Genomic DNA, 8853 nt, shown 5'->3' with positions numbered 1-8853 from the left:
GGTTCAAAGACACAATGCACACAGTCATAAGAACTTGGCCTGGAGCGGTCTTGGGAACATTTGGGCCTCCAAGGACCTCTGGCCCTGGCTAACGGATCATGGGGTCCCTGGCCTGTGGACATGTGCAGACTATTAAGATGCTGCTTGATGGCACTTCCCTGGTGGTCCAGGGGTTAAGAATCTGCCTTCCGATGCAGGCGATGTGGGTACGATTGCTGGAACTAAGATCCCACATGCCACAGGGCAGCAAAAGCCCACACACTGCAACTACTAAGCCTATGGGCCTCAACTAGAGATTCCACATGCTGCAACTAAGACCCGAAGCAGCCAAATAAACAAACACTGAAGAAAAAAGAGATGCTGCTTGACATACATAAGCAGAAAAATTCTGGGTCTAGTGGGCAAAATCACAGTGGAGAAACAAAACTTAGCCCATGTTTGGACCCAAAGGCCCAGGATCCCTTGACTTGGGGTGGGGGCAGGGATCTCTGTGAGCAAGCATGTACAACGCAGCCACAGGTCTACTGTGAACCTCCCCCCTGATCCTCCCCAGAAGACACCTGGTGCCACTGAAGAGAAGAGGGAAAGGGAACTATCCAGACCTTCCAGGGACTATTAGGTACTATTAATATTTCTCATCTCATGCTAACCACAGGAGACTCAAATTTCCACAACAGACCCACAGTCAGAGTGTGAACTCATGGAGATCAGGCCTTACAGTGGGTCCCTGAGGGTCTATCCTGTTGTCATTTCCCCAGAATGTATACTAGTAATAGGTAAGTTACTATTGTTCCCTGAATCTCACAGTGGCTCGCTGACTCATGGAATGAAGCCCATTATGGTAGTAAGGCCCAAAAGGAAACCATCTCCTTTCAAGTGGAACCTCCCCCCAACCCCCGCTACCAAGATAATGAACCCAAAGAAATATCAAAACCCCTTAGAGAATTGCACAGCTTAGTGAAACCATCAAATACTTAAAAGACGCAGGAGTGGTGATTCTGACCACATTAATATTTAACTCACATTTGACTGTACAGAAACCAAACAGATCATACAGAATGACTACAGATTATAGAGTGGTCACATGGTGACGCCAAGTGCAAATGCAGTTCCAGATGGGTATCTGTACTAGGACAAGGCAAAAACACACTTGGCACCTGATAAGAAGCTATAGTCCTAGGGAAAGCATTTCTTTGATTCCAAGTAGCTAAGCTGATTGCCTTCACATGGCCGGAACGCCAGTATACTCCACCTGAGGCTTTATGTCAGGGCTGAATCAACCATCTTGTTCTCTGTTGTACTACAGTCCACAAGAACTTGATCATCTAGATGCTCAGAGAACATCACTGTATTTCATGGGTGTCACTATGCAAACTGGACCTGGTGAGCAGGAAGTAGAAAATATTTTAGGTGCCTTAGTAAGTCACATGCATTTCAGGGGACTGGAGATAAACCCCATGAAAGTTTGGAGGTGTTTCATATTATGAATTTTCTAGGGACCCGGGGGTCCAAAAAAAGGGTTCCAGGAAAACATCTACTTCTGCTTTATTGACTACGGCAAAGCCTTTGATTGTATAGATCACAACAAACTGTGGAAAATTCTTAAAAGAGATGGGAATACCAGACTACCTTATCTGCCTCCTAAGAAATCTGTATGCAGGTCAAGAAGCAACAGTTAGAATTGGACATGGAACAAGAGACTGGTTCCAAATCAGGAAAGGAGTATGTCAAGGCTGCATATTGTCACCCGCTTATTTAACTTATATGCAGAGTACATTATGGGAAATGCCAGGCTGGATGAAGCACAAGCTGGAATCAAGATTGCTGGGAGAAATATCAAAAATCTCAGATATGCAGATGACACCTTATGGCAGAAAGCAAAGAGCCTCTTGATGAAAGTGAAAGAGGAGTGAAAAAACTGGCTTAAAATTCAACATTCATAAAAGTAACATCATGGCATTCAATCCCATCACTTCATGGTAAATAGATGGGAAAACAATGGAAACAGTGAGAAATTTTATTTCTGGGGTCTCCAAAATCACTGCAGATGGTGACTGCAGCCATAAAATTAAAAGACACCTGCTCCTTGGAAGAAAAGCTATGATCAAGCTAGACAGCATATTAAAAAGCAGAGACATTACTTGACCGACAAAGGTCTGTCTAGTCAAACCTATGATTTTTCCAGTAGTCATGTATGGATGTGAGAGTTGGACCATAAAAAAAGCTGAGCGCCAAAGAATTGATGCTTTTGAACTGTGGTATTGGAGAAGACTCTTGAGAGTCCCTTGGACTACAAGGAGAGCCAACCAGTCCATCCTAAAGGAAATCAGTCCTGAATATTCATTGGAAGGACTGATGCTGAAACTGAAACTCCAATACTTTGGTCACCTGAAGAACTGGCTCATTGGAAAAGACCCTGATGCTGGGAAAGATTGAAGGCAGGAGAAGGGGACAACAGAGAATGAGATGGTTGGATGGCATCACCGAAGCGATGGACATGAGTTTGAGCAAGCTCCGGGAGTTGGTGATGGACACGGAAGCCTGGCATGCTGCAGTCCACGGGGTCACAAAGAGTCGGACACAACTGAACGACTGAACTGACTAACTGAAGGGTCCAAAAAATGTCGGGAGTGAGTGACAAAGTGCACTTCCTAATACAAAGAAAGAGATACCATATTTGGTAGACCTGTGGGTTTGGGGGTTTAACACACACCACACTTGGGTATGCTGTTCTGACCCATTACAAGGGCAATGACTGAAGCATGGATCTACAATGATTCACGAGCAGAGACTAATGGGTTGGCCAACTAGTCAAGAACTTAAACAGAACGAGATTGGAAGACTGGTGATGAGGTGGGCTTGGAAGAGGTATGCAGATGTACTCTCCATACAGTATATGGAGAGTATATTATTCCCTGAGCTGAATCATCAGTCACCTGGGGACACGTTGATGACACTGAATCCCTTCCACCATGGTGGGGGCAGCAATTTGCCCTTGTAGGAACAGATGCAATAGTCTACATAAGTTTTTGCTTTCCATGACCATAACACTCTGCCAGCACCATCATTCCCTATAGAATGCCTTTTTCAACATAGATCACCTGTTGCCTAAGACCAGGACAAAATGTTCTTTAAGTGCAAAGAAAATGCAGCAGAGGGTTTATTCCAATAATGCCAGTCCATGGCTCACCTGTGTGCATCCTGTGTAAAGGTCTTCAGCCCCATGCATGTTGAGACAGCTTTTCACCAGCCTCTGAATAGACAGTCAAGAAGTCACCCAACAAGGCTCTACTGTGGTCTCAACTGGTTCAAACACTAGCTTGCTTGCTGGAAGGGTACCATGGACTGAATCTGTTTTCCCCAAATCCACATCTCAAAATCCTAACCTCTATATTTCAGGTGGGGCCTTTGGGAGGTGATGAGGTCATGAGGGTGAAGCCCTCAGGAATGGGACTAATGCCCTTATCAAAAGACTCCCACGAGTTCCATCCTCTCTTTCCACCACGTGAGGTGACGTCAAGAAGTTGGGGGTCAGTAACCTGGAAGAGGCCCTCACCAGAACCTGACCATGCTGGCACCTTGATCTTGGACTTCCAGCCTCCAGAACAATGAGAAATAAATTTACCCAAGTCCGTGGCACTTTGTTAACCAGTCTGAACAGCCTGAGGCAAGGGTTCTGGAGCACTGGACTCACTCACAGCAACATCTTAGGAAGAATCCCCCAAATGGTGGGCCAACTGGAGTGCTGCAGACGAGCTCCAGAAAGGCCATGGGAGAGGACCCCGCCCTCCAGGACAGCTGGGCAGGTCCTGAGCAGCTGAGCCACCTCACTGAAGGCTCCCAGGAGGGCAGCCAGGGGCACGGAGTCCGATGGCATGCACATGGTCCTGAAGGCACACAGGAGAACAACGCCCCGCACCTGCGGCCCTGCCCCCTGGCCCTGGGCTCGGGCAGCCAGTCACAGAGTCTGCAGCTGCTGCCCGTGAACGAGGGGCCCATGTGCTGCTGGAGGACCTTGTGTTCCGTGTGCCCAGAGAAGGCCCGTGGGGGTGGGGAGGGGCTCCGGGCAGGCTCAGCTCAACCTCAGCTTCACTTACACTGGACACTTTCATCGTGATTTTGGGTGACAGGCCTTTGAGTCGTCTAAGCTAACTGAGGAAGCATCGCTCTAAAAAGGCATGTTCACTCTCCCAATAAGAACTGCTTTATTAAAAAGAGTTGATGGGAACTAAACTAGTTTAATTTAGATCAAACCAGTCAATCTTAAGGGAAATCAACCCTGAATACTCATTGGAAGGACTGATGCTGAAGCTGAAACTCCAGGATTTTGGTGATCTGATGCAAACAGACAACTCATTGGAAAAGTCCCTGATGCTGGGAAAGACTGAAGGCAGAAGGAGAAGGGGACGTCAGAGGATGAGATGGCTGGACGGCATCACCAATGCAATGGATATAAACTCGGGCAAACCTCAGGAGATGGTGAAGGACAGAGAGGCCTGGCGTGCTGTGGTCCATGGGGTCCCAAAGAGTCGGACACAACTGGGCAACCGAACAACAACAAACTAGTTTGGACTTGAAATTCTAGTCACATCGTCCCTGACACACAAGTCACCATTATACAAGACACGAATTATACATGACATGAAAAAGGAGCTGTTAAGATTCCTTAAATACAAATCCATATAAAAACAAAAATACATATATTACATATATTTACTAAATATATTTAAATGTATTCTATTTGTTTACATATAAATATATACATAACTGTAACAGCTGTAAGTATGTGAATGGTGTAAAACACTGTATCACATCCTATCACTTAGTACTACAGAAACATCTCCTCTATGCACCACAGTTTGCCACGTAAATATTGCTATTTTCTTGGGTGCTATGTGGTGGGAAATGCTGGAAGCTCTGCCCTAACATATTAGAGGCCCTCATTTCCCTGCCTCGACACCTGCCAGGCCTACAGCAGAGCAGACAGACCACAACCAGGGGCTGATGGCCAAATGGAATCTCCCTAAACACAGCCTCGCCTCTCATCATCATCTCCCTCAAAATAGCAAAAATAACTCCCCACAGGGTTAAAACCCTCCTTCTGGGTTTTTTATATGGCAACACACACACACATGCAGTGTCTTCTGAGGTGACCCTGACATAAGAGTATGAATCAACCTGGGAGGAGATGATGGGTTTTGAGGAAAAAGAGGGACAAAATAACCAGTAAATGATAAAGAAAAATTCTACCTAGAACCCTGGTGTGTCATGGGGACTAGGTTAGTTAGCCACAGCTGACACTGACACATCCGAGGTTGAAATGTCTGGGTCCTCAGGTTTCTAGATCCTTCTAGGAATCCAAATAAAGAGGGTGAGCTTAACAAAAGAGAGCAGGAGTAATGTGAATGAGCCAGACACAAAAGAGTGTACTTTCTGACTGCATTTTACAAAGAATAAAAACAGGCTAAATTAGTCTACGACCTTAGAAATCAGGACAGTGGTTAACACGGGCAGATGGGGGCGGGGGGCAGGCGGGAAGGTGGGAAAAGGCCACAGGAAGGGCTTCTGGGCTGTTGACAATGTAATGTCACTCAACATAAATGTTGGTTACATGGGCTCTTTCTGTTTGTGAAAATGTATAGAGTTGCATACTTATACAAGTACTTTTGTGTTTGTGTATTCTGCTTCAGTGAAAATATTTTAAATAAAATGGCAGAGAAAGAGACCATACAAACACAAAGTCCTTGCTAGTCAGGCACTGGGTGTGGAAGACAGAAGACAAAGACAAAACTTCCAGGGGCCCCAGCTGACCAGAAGCTCTGAATGTGAAGTAACAAGTCATGTTACTAGATGCAAAGAAAGCAAGCCAGCCTGACAGCTGGGCTATAATAATGGATGCTTGTATGACTTACAGAGATTCAAAAGTGATTCTTCTGTGATTTCATGTAGCTCCTTGAGCCCTGATCAGAATAATGGGGAATTTTTATGAACATCCTTTCAAAAGAACATTGAGAACTTTAATGGATTCAGAGAAGAGCAATAGAGATGATTAAAGACATGAGAAACAGACCCTCAAAAAAAGGTTACAATTAATGCATTTTTATTAAAAAATGGGTGCTGGTCCTCTAACCTTGGTAAGTGGTGAGATGACTCCCCAACCTTTTCCTCTAATCCTCTGGTCCCCTCCCTTTTTCCTATGGGCTGGAGGACCCGGCCAAGCCAAATAAGTCAGCTGGTGCTAATTTATTGAGCAGATATGTCAATGTCATCCTGAAAGAAAAAAAGATGTTCAGTTCTTAAAAGCAGGAGTCAGAATAATTGGGGTGGCTTAGCTTGCGTAAGAGATTTCACTGGCCTTAAAATAGCTGAAGAATTTTGAGAAGGGAGTTGATCAGTTACTCTTCACCTCAGACAGAATGGAAGTAAACCATCTTAAAGCACAGATTTCAGCAGGACCCCAGAAAACAGAAAAATGAATCACCAGGCCCCGAGGATCCTCAGGAGGAAAAATTGGGCCACTCTGACCAGGTGAGGTTCTTACTGACATCATAATTTTTATTATCTCCTGAGTAATGAGTTTGATTTTATTTATAACAGGGACAATAGCTTACCCTTGTACAGCCTTGGAGTTCTCAAGAGATGCTTTTATGTGCATTTGACTCAACTTAGAATCTGCTTTTAAACCCGTGTCGCCAGAGGGAAAGTGGAGGCTGAGAAGTGACCCCAGGGCAGCCGGTGGGCAGGCCCTGCAGCCCTGCTGATCCCTGGGGCTGGGAGCTGGGGCAGGCCTGCCAGGCTGGGGGTTGGGGGGAGCTGCAGGCAGGGGCTGCCGGCTGTCACCCATCACCATGGTGACCTCTCAACCAGCAGCTGCTATGGTCCCCACCCTTGGGAAGGCATCTGAAGGGCTTGCTTCTGCTGCAAGTTGGGCCAGGGCAGGCCCCGCAGAGGCCTGTAGCCTCAGGAAACCCTGGTCTCTTGCACAGCCTCTCCCGCGGCTCCCAGCAGAATCCAGGGGCCGCTTCAGAGCACGCACTGCCAGGCCAGCCTGAGAAAGGTCCCCGGGCACCCACATGCTCTTGCCACTGTGTCTCGTCGTCCTGGGAAAGTCCAAGGCCTGGAGGAGAGACCACGATTGGAAAGCATTTTTTCAAGTGAAAAGGGAATGACGTGGTCTCTTTGGTTGAGGCCAAGACTCGATCCCCTCGTCCACCTGGCACTGAGTCCACGTTGGAGCTGATGCTGGTGGGGGCCTTCCGGGGGACCCCTCCAGGCCAGAATCTTGGAGAGCCAGCTGCCTCTTCATCTCAACAACCTGCTGCCCCTTGAGCAGCCCCAGATCCCCGACCCCTCCCCCACCTCAGAGCCCCCTGCACACTCCAGCCCCCACCCTCTGCATGGCACCTGCCGCCTGGCACACACAAAGCCCGGCCAGGCCAACGCCCGAGGGAGCCAACAGCTGGCAGGCCATCCCTCAGGCCGGCGCCTGCCCCGCTGGGCCCCAGGGAGGAGGGGGGCTCTTGATGGGGAGCCTCTCTGGCAAGACATCTGCTCCCCTGGCCCCGAGATCTGAGGGGCGGATGCAGGAGCTGGGAGGGGGCAGTCCCTTCTCTGCAGCTGTGCCAAGCGGGTCCCCACCCTACGCCTTTCATGCCTGCTCCTCTCCCCCTCCACCCCCGTCAGCTGGCGTCTCGGGAAGAGAAGTGTCACAAACAAAGCTGTCTGCTGGCGGCCGTCCAGGCGCCCCAGGGGCCCTGCACCCCCTACCTCAGGCCTCTCCCTGAGCACAGCTCTGGGCCCCAGCCAGGCCAGGGCAGGGTACTGCCCAGCCTGGTCTGACACAGATATGGGCGGGCAGGGAGGGGGGCGGTGTGGGGCTGGGGCCACAAGTGACAGATGAGCGGGAGGCCCCTGTCACTCCATCACCAGCCTGGAGCCTCCCTGGCGGCAGGACAAGCAGCAGCCCCCCACTCCGATCAGGTCTTCTCTCGCCCTTGGCCAGAGCTCCCGACTGAACGGGGAAGCAGCGGGCAGCGGACAAAGGCCCAGGAGTGGGGGAAATTAGTTTTGGGGTGAAAACCGACATCAAGGACCCCAACCCACTTCTATGAGCCTGGCTGGAAGCAAGTAAAAACCCTGTCGTCATCCCCTCATTAGCATAAGGATGTAAAAAACAACACACAAGCCGTTCTGCCCCTGGCCTTGCCAGACAGAGCAGTTTATAAAGCGACTGAGGGGCCCAGACTCTCCTGTGGCCCGAGACTGACTCCTCTCTAGGCAACTGCTGGCGGCGCCCAGAATAGGAAGTCGTGAACTCAGCGGCAGGTGGCGACGGCGTGACCTCCAGGCCCTGTCACTGCAGGGGACCTCATCCCCCCTCGGCCGCTGGGACCCGTGTCCAGGACACAGCCCTGTCCCGAGGGCCTGAGCAGACACAGACGCGCCTCTGGGGAAGCCCCAGGCCAGGGTGCAACAGCAGGGGTGGCCACACTCTGCTCACAAGCCCCACCCAGGCTGGGGGCCTGGAATCACATCTGCCCAGATTTTCTGGGTTTGCAGATCATGCTTCTAACCTCCTTCCCACCCCTGGCGACTCAGAGATGCGTCAGAACAACTCCTAGGCAGAGGAGCTCACGTACTAGGTGAGCGTGGGGCAGGGAGTCCCGTGACACATCATTCCCGTTACTTCCCCGATGCCAAGCTGGACACTCCCTGCTGGGTTCTGAGAAGCTCCAGCCGTGGCAGAGAGTGGGAGGGAGGCCTGGGGCATCCTGAGAATCATACAGAGCTTCCCCCTGCATGGCTTGGGCATGGATGGTCCTCAAGCAGACCAGGACATCATGGGGCATCACA

The sequence above is a fragment of the Bison bison genome, unplaced genomic scaffold (assembly GCF_000754665.1).
Source record: "Bison bison bison isolate TAMUID 2011002044 unplaced genomic scaffold, Bison_UMD1.0 scf7180017864461, whole genome shotgun sequence".
NCBI lineage: Eukaryota > Metazoa > Chordata > Mammalia > Artiodactyla > Bovidae > Bison > Bison bison.
This window is presented reverse-complemented; position numbering follows the sequence as displayed.